At 44.5% G+C, this 12,832-nt stretch overlaps 2 non-coding genes across 2 annotated transcripts; both read right to left on the bottom strand.

Annotated features, from left to right (window-relative positions):
- Nucleotides 1-1,790: 1,790 nt before the first annotated feature.
- Nucleotides 1,791-1,928, bottom strand: LOC114808255. The gene has a single exon (XR_003756102.1). It is a non-coding gene; the product is annotated as a small nucleolar RNA SNORA7 (small nucleolar RNA).
- A 5,342-nt stretch (nt 1,929-7,270) lies between these two features.
- On the bottom strand, nt 7,271-7,408 carry LOC114808567. The gene has a single exon (XR_003756414.1). It is a non-coding gene; the product is annotated as a small nucleolar RNA SNORA7 (small nucleolar RNA).
- Nucleotides 7,409-12,832: the final 5,424 nt, after the last annotated feature.

Here is a 12,832-nt window from a genome sequence, read left to right as displayed (position 1 = left end):
GAATCATTGAAACTGGAGTTCATTGAAACGGAAATTAAACTTGCAGTCCTCCAGTCGGTCTGTCAGTGGTATTTCTTGAGTGCCTGCCAGATGTGAAAGCATAGAACTTGGCAGTGGGAAGAGTAAAACAGAAGCAAAACACATATTTCCTGCCCTCAAGAAGTTTGCAGTCTAATGGGGAAGACTGATAGAAAAATGCCATGTACAAATATTGTGTATAGGAGGCCACAACAGAAAAAAAGTCAACTATTATAATTGCAGATTAAGGAATTGAATAAGCAACTGAAATTCCAAATAAAAATGTACATCTACAACCAAGTGCTGAGCATAGGAATAAAATAAATTGAATACATACATGCTAAAGGTAATTGCCAGATTGATGCTGCTAGGGTGTTGTGAATTATTCAGGGAAGGTGTCCTGAAGGGGGGGGGGGTTCTAGGAGGGCTCTGAAAATGGCTGGGAGAGAGCTGTGAGTGTGAATTTGAGGGGGAGGAAGTTCCAGAACAAAGAAAGGAAGAGTTGAAAGGGAGATGCAGTAAGAAGGGGCACTTGGAAAGAAAGAAAAGTGTGAGGTGGGGAGTAGCAGGAGAGGAGACCCAATATGGGAGATGAATGGAGTTGGTGGAGAGCCTTGAAGCCAGTTGTGAGGACTTTTAGCTTGGTGTGGAGGGAAATGGGAAGCCAATAGAGGTGTAGCCAACAAGCAATTTCACTTGCTAGACATTCTTCTGTCCCAGGATTTCACGCCTCAGATAGTAAATCAAAAGAAGACTTTGTCAGAAAGCTATATTCTGCTTCATCATTTTTACTCAATTTCCCCTGATTCTTATAATGATACCTTTTAAGGCATCCATAACACTGCACACACAAAAATTACTCAAGCCTCATAGCCTTTTTCTGAAGCTGCACTAATTGTCTGTTATCAAGCTGTGCTGCTTAAACGTTCCGGCATTTGATCCTTTAAAAACACTTAGGAGAGTTAAACAGCTGATGCCAAACTGGCTGGTCTAATTTCCTGCTATGTTTTTAGATCCATTTTAAAAATAATTGGGATATTGAATTAGTTCTTTATTTCTTTCCCCAGAGAGCTGTACTGAATTTAGTCACGATGGGGGGGGGGAAATGAAACTGCTTCCACTGCCTGAATTGAGTTCTGGACACCTCCCAAGCCATCTGGGAACCCAGGAAGGATCAGAATGAGATCACTCAGTCTTGAGGATGAAGAACTTTGATTCTTACCTACAGCATTCTTTGTCTTGTCTTATGCCATCGAGTCGTTTCTGACCCATAGCGATCCCATGGACACATCTCTCCCAGAACGCCCCGCTCTCCCCTCTGCAATCTTTCTGCGTGGCTCAGTGGAAAGAGCCTGGGCTTCGGAGTCAGAGGTCATGGGTTCGACTCCCGGTTCTGCCACTTGTCAGCTGTGTGACTGTGGGCAAGTCACTTAACTTTGTGCCTCAGTTACCTCATCTGTAAATGGGGATTAACTGTGAGCCTCATGTGGGACAACCTGATGACCCTGTATCTACCCCAGCGCTTAGAACAGTGCTCTGCACATAGTAAGCGCTTAACAAATACCAACATTATTATTATTATTCTGGTATAATAATACTAATAATGGTATAATAATAATAATAATGGTATATTCTGGTAAATTCTGGTACCATAGAGTTTTCTTGGTAAAAACCCGGAAGTGGTTTACCTTTGCCACCTTCCATGCAGTAAACTCAAGTCTCCACCCTCGACTCTCTCCCATGCCTCTGCTGCCCAGAACGGGTGAGTTTTGACTTGTAGCAGATTGCCTTCCACTCACTAGCCACTCCCCAAGCTAGGAATGGAATGGAAATGCCTCTGCTTGACTCTCCCTCCCATAGCCAATACTGGTAGAGTACTGGAAACTCTCCAGGTGCAACCCTGAGAGGGGACAGCACTCTTTACCATTGGATTAAAAGCACTCAATCACCTTTTCCCTTCCTACCTTACCAAGAGGCTCTCCTACACCAACCCAGCCCGCACATTTCACTCCTCTGTCAATCTACTCACTGTATCTCAATCTTGTCTATCTTGCTGCTGACCTCTCATCCACGTCCTGCTTCTGACTTGGAACGCCCTCCCTCTTCATAACTGACAGGTGATTACTTGCCCCACCTTCAAAGCCTTAATGAAGGCACATCTCCTCTCAGAGGCCTTCCCTAAGTCCTCATTTCCTCTTCTCCCACTCCCTTCTGCATCACCCTAGCACTTGTATTTGCTCCCTCTATTCACCCCTCCCTCAGCCCCACAGCACCTATGTACACATCTGTAATTTATTCACATTGATGTCTGTCTCCCCCTCTAGACTGTCAGCTCGTTGTGGGAAGGGAATGTGTCTACCAACTCTGTTACACTGTTATATTGTACTTTCCCAACTGCTTAATACAGTGCTCTGCATACAGTAAGTGCTTAATAAAAACAATTGATTGATTGGTCTGAAAAGAATCTTGATGACCTGGATACCAGATGGGGGAAGCAAACTTGGAGGGCAGATTGTGCTATCCAAGCCTCATGACCCCAAGAAGAAGGAGGGAGACAGAGGCTGAGAGGGGTAGAGTGGAAGGGGGAGGAGGAAGCCCATGGAGCCATGCCCTCCTGCACACTGTCCAAACAGTGCAGTGTCGTGAATGTGGTATCATGCAAACTCTAAAGTGAGGCTCTGGGGCCAGTCATTGAGAGATGCAATCAAAGCAGGAGATCCAGATCTCCAGCCTGTTTCTTCACTGAGGTCTTCGGGAATTCACGAAACCATAATAACTGTTCACGCTGGAGCAATTCTGGCCTGTTCATTAAGGGGACATGTTTACTTAGGACCAACTTGTAGCTTATCTTTAGAAATACATTTCTAAAATCTAGAAAAAAATAACATATGATGATGGCTTTATGGAGTCCCTTTTGGTCCTTTAAAAGCAGATTTTTCAAAAATGTCTCTATTTTCTTGCATGAGATTCACTAAATTGAAAAGATTTTCATTCGTTACCTGAGAAAAATATATTTTAGAAGTTCCATTCCTCTGGTAGTTTCCATTAGATGGGGTGGGATGAGAATTACCATACAAAATGTGTCCTAATCTTCTAACTCTCCACTAGAAAATTTGATTTGTTCAAGAACAAATCTTTCTTCTTTCTTTCTTCCCTTTTCTATGGTTGGGGTATTGGCTTTCACTGCTGTGCAAAATTAGAGCCAAGTGCAGTTAGATGGTTGACCATGATACCAACTGATGGATTTCTAATCTACCTATTCACCATCCTACTCACTGTACCTCGATCTCGTCTATCTTGCCACAGACCCCTTGCCCACGTCCCCTCTCTGGCCTGGAAGCAGCATGGTGTAGGGGATAGAGCATGGGCCTGGGAGTTAGAAGGTCATAGGTTCTAATCTCTGTTCTTCCACTTGTTGGCAGTGTGGCCTTGGGCAAGTCACTTCACTTCTCTGGGCCTCAGTTACCTCATCTTTAAAATAGGGATTAAGACTGCGAGCCCCATGCTGGACAGGAACTGTGTCCAATCCACTTTCCTTGTATCCACCCAAGTGCTTAGTACAGAGCCTTCCACACAGTAAGTGCTTAACGAATACCACAGATATCATTATTATTATTATTATTATCATTGGAACTCCCTCCCCCTTCATTTTTGACAGACCACCCTCCCGCAAACTTCATAGCCTAAATAAAACCGTATCTCCTCCAAGGGGCCTTTACTGACTAAGCCCTCATTTCCCCTTCTCCTTCCCTTCTGCACCGTCTAAGCACATGGATCTGTCTCCTTCAAGCACTTGTTATTCACCCAACCCTCAGTCCCACAGCACTTATGCACATATCCATAATTTATTTTAGTGTCTGCCTCCCCGTCTAGACTGCATGGGCCTGGGATTCAAAAAGTCATGGGTTTTAATCCTGGCTCCACCACTTGTCTGCTGTGTGGCCTTGGACAAGTCACTTCACTTCTCTGGGCCTCAGTTACCTCATCTGTAAAATGGAGATTGAGACTGTAAGCCCGAAGTGGGACAAGGACTGATTTGCTTGTATCCATCCTAGTGCTTAATACAGTGCCTGGCACAGAGTAAATGCTTAACAAATATTACAATTATTATTATTATAATTATTAGGCAGAAAACATGACTAACACTTGTACTGTACTCTCTTGGGTGGGGAGGCTGGGGAGTAGAGACAGACACATTGGGAACAATAAACATTAAAACATTAAAACAGCATAAGGGACAAGGACAAATACGCAATACCCAATAAAAACAAAAGTCAGTAGGGAACTGTGGCTAGAGGAGCACAGTTTATCTTTGTGATTCAGAGTCCACAGTGATGGCTACCACTAAGTCTTCCCCCATTCCCTGCTGCGTCACCCTGACTTGCTCATTTCATTCATCCCCCATCCCAGCCCCATAGCATTTATGTACATATCTGTAATTCATTTATTTATATTACTGTCTTCCCCTCTAGACTGTAAGCTCACTGTGGGCAGGGAATGTCTGTTTACTGTTATACTGTACTCTCCCAAGTGCATAGTACAGTGCTCTGCACAAAGTAAGTGCTCAATAAACATGAATTAATGAATTAATTAATTAATTATTCATGTGGCATTAGCCCCGTCTGCAGTAGCCAAATAAAGATGCCCTTAATATCACTAGATTTTCAATTAGGATTGTATGTAAAGCCTCTGGTGAGTTACAAGGCACCCAAGGCCTTCCCAGGGAAGGCCACCTTATGAAATGAATCATAAATACACTCTTTAGCCTTTCCTTGCATATAGATATAGTGTGGTCTCTCACATTCGAAGACGACACCACGGCGGGGAAGTTCACCTATGGATGTGTGTGTAGCTGAAAAGGCCAACGCAGGTTCCAGCGTTCCAGTCACAGCAAGCATGCAAAAGAGTTGTGGTTGTGTTGTTATATTAAATGTGTGCAGCGCCTGGGACTTCTTGTCTCCCTTTCCTTATGGAAATTGGGCCCGAAAGAGCCGCTCCTTTCCCAATCATTTTTTTCCTTGCATAAGTCAACCACCATAAATCCAATCTCTCTCTTTTCAATGGTACTTGTTAAGCACTTACTCTGTGCCAGGCATTGTACTAAATGCTGGGGTAGATGCAAGCTCATCAGGTTGGACAATGCCCATGTCTCATGTGGGACTCACAATCTTAATCCCCATTTAACAGATGAGGTAGCTGAGCCACAGAGAAGTTAAGTGACTCTTCCAAGGTCACCCAGCAGATGAGAGGCAGAGGCGACATTAGAATCCAGGTCCACTGACTCCCAGGCCTGTGCTCTTTCCACTAGACCATGCTGTTTCTCTTATTTATATTACCATCTCTATCTATATTACTATCTCTATATTCTATCTCTAGTTATATTTTCTTGTTTTATGCTGTCGAGTCGTCTCCAACCCATAGTGACGCCATGGACACATCTCTCCCAGAATGCCCCACCTCCATCTGCAATCGTTCTACTAGTGTATCCCTAGAGTTTTCTTGGGAAAAATACAGAAGTGGTAGTCACTTAACTTCTCTGTGCCTCAGTTACCTCATCTGTAAAATGGGGATTAACTGTGAGCCTCACGTGGGACAACCTGATTACCCTGTATTCATTCATTCATTCATTCATTCAATAGAATTTATTGAGCCCTTACTATGTGCAGAGCACTGTACTAAGTGCTTGGAATGTAGAAATCAGCAACAGATAGAGACAGACCCTGCCCTTTGACGGGCTTACAGTCTAATCGGGGGAGACAGGCAGACAAGAACAATGGCAATCAATAGAGTCAAGGGGAAGAACATCTCATAAAAACAATAGCAAATAAATAGAATCAGGGTGATGTACATCTCATTAAACAAAATAAATAGGGTGATGAAGATATATACAGATGAGCGGACAAGTACAGTGCTGAGGGGATGGCATTGGAGAAGGGGAGGAGGAGAGGGAAAGGGGAGAGAAGAGGGTTTAGCTGTGGAGAGGTGAAGGGGGGGTAGAGGGAGCAGAGGGAAAAAGGGGGGAGCTCAGTCTGGGAAGGCCTCATGGAGGAGGTGAGCTTTAAGTAGGGATTTGAAGAGGGGAAGAGAATTAGATTGTCGGAGGTGAGGAGGGAGGGCATTCCAGGACTGCGGGAGGACGTGGCCCAGGGGTCGACGGCGGGATAGGCGAGACCAAGGGATGGTGAGGAGGTGGGCGGCAGAGGAGCGGAGCATGCAGGGTGGGCAATAGAAAGAGAGAAGGGAGGAGAGGTAGGAAGGGGCAAGGTGATGGAGAGCCTTGAAGCCTAGAGTGAGGAGTTTTTGTTTGGAGCGGACGTTGATAGGCAATCACTGGAGGTTTTTAAGAAGGGGAGTGACATGCCCAGAACATTTCTGCAGGAAGATGAGCCGGGCAGCGGTGTGAAGAATAGACTGGGGCGGGGCGAGAGAGGAGGAAGGGAGATCAGAGAGAAGGCTGACACAGTAGTCTGGCCGGGATATTATGAGAGCCTGTAGCAGTAAGGTAGCCGTTTGGGTGGAGAGGAAAGGGCGGATCTTGGTGATATTATAAAGGTGAGACCGGCAGGTCTTGGTAACGGATAGGATGTGTGGGGTGAACGAGAGAGACGAGTCAAAGATGACACCGAGGTTGCGGGCCTGAGAGACAGGAAGGATGGTCGTACCATCCACGGTGATAGGGAAGTATGGGAGAGGACAGGGCTTGGGAGGGAAGATGAGGAGCTCAGTTTTGCTCATGTTGAGTTTTAGGTGGCGGGCAGACATCCAGGTGGAGACGTCCTGGAGGCAAGAGGAGATGCGAGCCTGAAGGGAGGGGGAGAGGACAGGGGCAGAGATGTAGATCTGCTTGTCATCTGCGTAGAGATGGTAGTCGAAGCCATGAGAGCGAATGAGTTCACCAAAGGAGTGAGTGTAAATGGAGAACAGAAGAGGGCCAAGAACTGACCCTTGAGGAACTCCAACAGTTAAAGGATGGGAGGGGGAGGAGGCGCCTGCGAAGGAGACCGAGAATGACCGGCCAGAGAGATAAGAGGGCAGGGGAGTGAAGAATAGACTGGAGCGGGGCAAGAGAAGAGAAAGGGAGATCAGAGAGAAGGCTGTACCTACCCCAGCGCTTAGAACAGTGTTCTGCACATCGTAAGCGCTTAACAAATACCAACATTATTATTTACCATTGCCTCCTTCTGTATAGCAACCTGAGTCTCCACCCTCGACTACCTCCCACGCCGCTGCTGCCCAGCACAGGTGAGCTTTGACTTGTAGCAGATCGCCTTCCACTTGCTAGCCAAAGCTCAAGCTAGGAATGGAATGGATATGCCTCTGTTTGACTCTCTCTCCTGTAGTCGAGATTGGTAGAATACTAGAAACTCTCCAGATGCGACCCTGAGAGGGGACTATCTATATTACTTTGCTAAAAATAGATGTCTTTAAGTTCCAAGTTTCCAACTAGTATTTCATTAGCATGAATTACTTGCTAGTCCCCCAAAACCTATCCAAAACACGAGACAATCATGGAAACCTGTGGCTATTAGATCATCTTGAACATGAGGGAAGGATTGTGTCCCCATGGAAAGGGCACAGGACTGGGAGTGAGGAGACCTAAATTCTAGTCCCGGCTCCACCGATTCAATCAATCAATCAATGGTATTTATTTGAGCACCTACTGTGTGCTGAGCCCTGTACTAGGCACTTGGGAGAGGACAATACATTAGAGTTGATAGACACATTCTCTGCCCACAAGGAACTTACAGTCTAGAGGGGGAGACAAGGATTAAAATATATTTCTGATTAACGAATAGGGGAGCATAGGGATGAGGATTAAGTGCTGTGGAGCTGGAGGTGAAGTAAATAATAAGTTCTTAAGGGGTACAAATCCAAATGCACGGGCAGCATAGAAGGGAGGGTGAATGGGAGAAATAAGGGCCTAATCAGGGAAGGCTTCTTGGAGGAGTTGTGATTTTAATAAGGCTTTAAAGATAGAGAAGAGAGGTTGTCTATCAGATATGCCAGGTGGGGTGGGTGGTGGGTGGGGTGGGGGGGAGGAGGTTTGGGCAAGTCACTTAACTTGTCTGGACTTCAGTCTCCTCTGTGAAATAGGGATTTAATACCTGTCCTCCCATCCCTTTAGACTGTGAGCCCCATATGGACAGGGACGGTGTCTGATCTGATTAACCTCTACCTACATTGCTTGGCACATACTGTAGTGCTTGGCAGATAGTAAGAGCTAAATACCAAAATTCTTATTTTTTTATTTTGAGGACACCAGGTCCCTTTTCTCTAAAAACTAACTCCTCAGCCATTCCAGGACAGATTCATCTGTTTAGTTGGTAAAGAGCTACAGGAAAAGAGAGCACCCTCAGTATCAGGAAATTTTGTCTTATGTTAACCCAGGTCTCTCCTGATTGAATTTCAAACTTATTGGCTCTTGTCAGACCACCACACTCTTTTTCCCAATTCCTCTTCCTTGATTTTCCAAACCTGTCTCCAGAAACCAGTCAGGAGACATGTCTTTCTTTTGGAGCAAACAAAGGATGGGAGTGGGAAGCAAGAGAGTAATTGAGACATTTGAGATCGGGGAAAGAGGTTGAAAGACAAAGCCCCAGGTATGTTAGAAGTGTGAGGGAAGGGGAAAAAAAGGCTTAGAGGAATTATAGATGTGCTCCATTTGATAGGACTTAGAGAGATTAAATGAGAAATGAGTGGAAATGAGACTTCAAATTGTTCAAGCCAGATAGAGTAGTTCTACTGGCATAGCTTTCATTTCTCCAGCCACATTTGCTAAAGGCAGCATTCCTTTGGACAAGACCATAGATTTCAGTCTTATCCACTCTCCGGTCTAACAAGTTGACTCAAACAGAAAAAAAAGTTCCTATAAGTATTATCTTCCCATGTGGTCATTTAAGACAGCTTGCAAATGAAACTGAGCTCAAACCACCAGCAGCTATATTTTCATAAGCGAAGGCACCACACTGATTGCCAATGGTGGAATAGTACAATAAAGACAGAAAATAATGCCAACAGCTTACACTACCCCAAGCAGCCCTTTCAATTTGCTTTGTTTAGGCTCTATTTTAGTGTTGTGAAAACAACGTTTCAGTTTTGGTTGAGAAGCTCCTTTCATTACAATTGCATTTTATTTCGTATCCTGGCTTGCATTTCAAAGGTAACCCACAATGTTTTAAAGAGACACCAGAAAACAAGACAAAATTCAATACGGAACTGAATCATATCCAAGAGAGTAATTGCATGGTTTGGTATGTACTAAGGCAGTAAAGTTTGACACTATTCCCAACAATATTTTAGATTAATTGTAAGCCCCTTTAGGGTAGAGACCAGTCTTTTGCTTTTGGTGTAGTCTTCCAAGAGCTTCAGAGAGTGCTCTGCCCACAATAAGCAAAACACTCAATACGTCCCACTGATGACTAGACGACTGAATATATGGTGCTGATGGGTTAAAAGTTTCTGTATTTATACTTTCTGTTTCCTGATTTTTATCTGTAATCTCAACCTGTATATTTCCCTGTATTATCAGATTTTTCCCCATTTACATTATTTCCTTTGGAGTAAAAAAATGTTATAACAGATTTTAGTAATGTTTGGTGCATGTGGGTGAAGTGATTTTCTAAACCACATAGACACAGTAACAATTTGATACTTTTTAAGTACTTATGTGCCAAGCATTGTACTAAGCACTGATGTAGATACAAGAAAATCAGGTTAGACACCGTTCCCGTCCCACACAGGGCTCACAATCTAAATAGGAGGGCAAACATGCACTGAATCCCCCTTCTACAGATGAGGAAACTGAAGCCATGCAAAGCTAAGTGACTTGCCCAAAGTCACACAGCGGCAAGTAGCAGAGTTAATATTGGAATCCAGGACCTCTGACCTCCAGGACCATGTTCTCCACTTGACAGTGCTACTTCTCAATAAAAAATCTCCCCATCAGTAGTATCATCATTGAACATACATTCAGTTGCTTACTTTGATTGCTCTTACCTGTAAATATTTCTATGTCTGTCTCCCTGATTAGAGTCTAAGCTTCTTGGGAACAGGGAACATGTCACTTCAGTGTTCTGTACTTTCCCAACTGCTTAAGGCAGTGCATTGCACCCAGTGGGTGTTCGATGACTCTAACTACTACTAGAGAGAGAGAGGGAGAACAGCATTGGTGATATAGGCAGTTAAATCTGTTTGGCCACCATCTAATGCTCCTCCGAATCACATCAGGAAATGATAACCCAGCCCAGCATGCAACTATTAGCATGCTTAACTCCGCACAACTCTCCTTCTCTCTACACCTCTCCATCCCTCCACGTCCCTCTATCCCATCTGGGCATCCTTAGAGAAGCTGTGTGGCCTAGTGGAGACAGCATGGGCCTGGGAGTCAGAAGGACCTGGGTCCTAATTCTGGCTCTGCCAATTGCTTGCTGTGTGACCTTGGGCAAGTCATTTAACTTCTCTGTACCTCAGTTTCCTCAACTGTGAATTGGGGATTAAATACCTGTTCTCCCTCCTCCTTAGACTGTGAGCCGCATGCAGGACAGGGACTGAGTCCTAGCTAATGTAATGGCACCTACCCCAGCATTTAAAACAGTGTTTGACTCATAGCAAGCACTTAACAAATATTGTAAAAAAAAAGCACAGGAACCAGGAGTTGTCCTGTAGGATGGCTATTAGGGGGCAATGGCTGATTCCACCTGCCTCCTCCTAACCCCTACCACCCAGAGATAATTGGTTGGTCTTCATCCATCCTCTAAGTTCACCGCCTTCCTCAAAACATGCCACCCCAAACAGGCAAGCTGGAATGGGCCTTGGTGGCTGGTGCTTACTTGGTTCAGTGCGGGTCTCCTGTCCTTTGGGTACCATGAAGGAGAGAACCCATCTCTCAGAGGTTCACGTTTCACCACCAGCACCTTATATTGCCCCTCCTAGTGACTGACAATCTATTGCCTCTCAGTTTCCTTCATTTTGGGCTGTTTTCTACTCTTCCAGAAAGCAACCGCCTACGCGATCCACTGTCGATCCTTCAGTTCTAGGGTTCAGGAGATTCCATGTGGGAATACTGGTTATTCTTTCATTCATTCCTTCCTTCAATTCATTTATTATGCTGCCTGAAGCATTTTTCTGAAAAATCTGTCTGCCATACCTCTCCTCTCTTCAAAAACTGTCAGTGGTTGCCCATCCCTCTCTGCACTGGGCAGAAACTCCTCAGCATTAGCTTTAATGCACGCAATTGGCTCTCTCCTTCTTTTAATGTCTGTCTCCCCCTGTAAACCATAAGCTCCTTGTGGGCAGGGATGGTGTCTTCCAACTCTATTGTACTTTCCCAAGCCCTTGGTAAAGTGCTCTGCAGGTAATAAACACCCAAATACCATGGATTGCTCAATTAAACCTTGCTCTTCTCCCACTACAATCCGGCTCTCAGCTTCGCTTCTCTAATGAATGAATGATAAGGTATCACCCCCATTTTATAAATGAATAAAAATGGCATACAGAAACTGATATACATACGTGCTAGGAGTGGCTGTGTACATATAACTGCTAGGAGTCTTTTTGTCTTGTCCTATGCCAGCTTTGGACTTGAGGCTGAGTGGGGCTATATAAACTTCTTATTCTCTGCCAGCAGAGACCAGGGCTGTCAGTATAATTGAGGTTTGTCTGCTGGTTGCTATACCCCAGATGCTGTCTCTAGTAATTATAACTACCGTTTTTTTTCCTCTGCTCGTTTTCTTCTTAGCATGAGTCAACAAACTTCGTTTTAGGCCCTGTTAGGGGTACTAGCCTTTCTTTTGTTCTTGGTAGAGGGAGGAATATTTTTAGAAAAGAACCTGACTATTTTCAGAGGGGGGTCATTATCAGGCTCAAAATGAGAATAATGTGTGTGCCTCAGAGAACTCCAAGACTCCGTTAGTGGATTCAAGCTCTGACTCTGAGCTTCAGACACTTCCCAGTGCTGTATTAGCCCTGGCTGCAGAAGCAATTGCGGATGACACATACCCTTCTCCTTCTTCCCCACCCTCTGTTTCAGGGGAACAAACAGGGCCTGGAGTTAGAGTGTTAAAAATAAAATTGCATTAGCTTTAGGCCATCATAAATCATGACTTCAGCAAATGGTTGGAACACCACCAATTTTCCTGAGATCAGCTTGGCACTTTGGCAGAAATGCAGTGCAGTTAACGTCTCTCGAGGAAACACTGTGGATCTAGTCACATGGTGTTCTTCGGGTGGGGAAGGTTAGGCCTAGTAGCAGTAGAAGTTGTTGTTATTGTTGTTTTTGTTGTAACCGTAGCAATTCGATTGATCAAACAATGGCGTGTATTGAGCACTTACTGTGTGCAGATTGTAAACTCCTAGATGGCAACGATCATGTCTACCAACTCAGTTGTCATTGTGGGCAGAGAATATGTCTGTTTATTGTTATACTGTACTCTCCCAAGCACTTAGTACAGTGCTCTGTGCACAGTAAGTACTCAATCAATATGATTGAATGAATGAATACTCTCTCAAATGTTTAGTAATGTGCTCTTCACCCAATAAGTGCTCAAAAAATACCATGGATTGATTGCAGAGCACTGTACTAAGTGCTTGGGAGAGTACAGTAGAGTAAGTAGACACTATCTCTGCCCTCAAATTGCTTACAATCTATCCCTGGAGAGAGAGACATTAGTCATAGTCTTGGTCTTGCCCACCCATCCCTGTGTCCTGACCGACATGAAAACCGACAGATTCGTAAATGCTAATGCCTTTTTTTCTTTTACTTGAAATACAACCCTCTCAAGTTATATTTTCTGGCATCTTGGGGTTGGCAAACCTC

The sequence above is a fragment of the Ornithorhynchus anatinus genome, chromosome X5 (genome assembly GCF_004115215.2).
Source record: "Ornithorhynchus anatinus isolate Pmale09 chromosome X5, mOrnAna1.pri.v4, whole genome shotgun sequence".
Taxonomy (NCBI): domain Eukaryota; kingdom Metazoa; phylum Chordata; class Mammalia; order Monotremata; family Ornithorhynchidae; genus Ornithorhynchus; species Ornithorhynchus anatinus.
The sequence above is the reverse complement of the archived record's forward strand: the minus strand, read 5'-3'. Positions and strand labels throughout refer to the sequence as shown.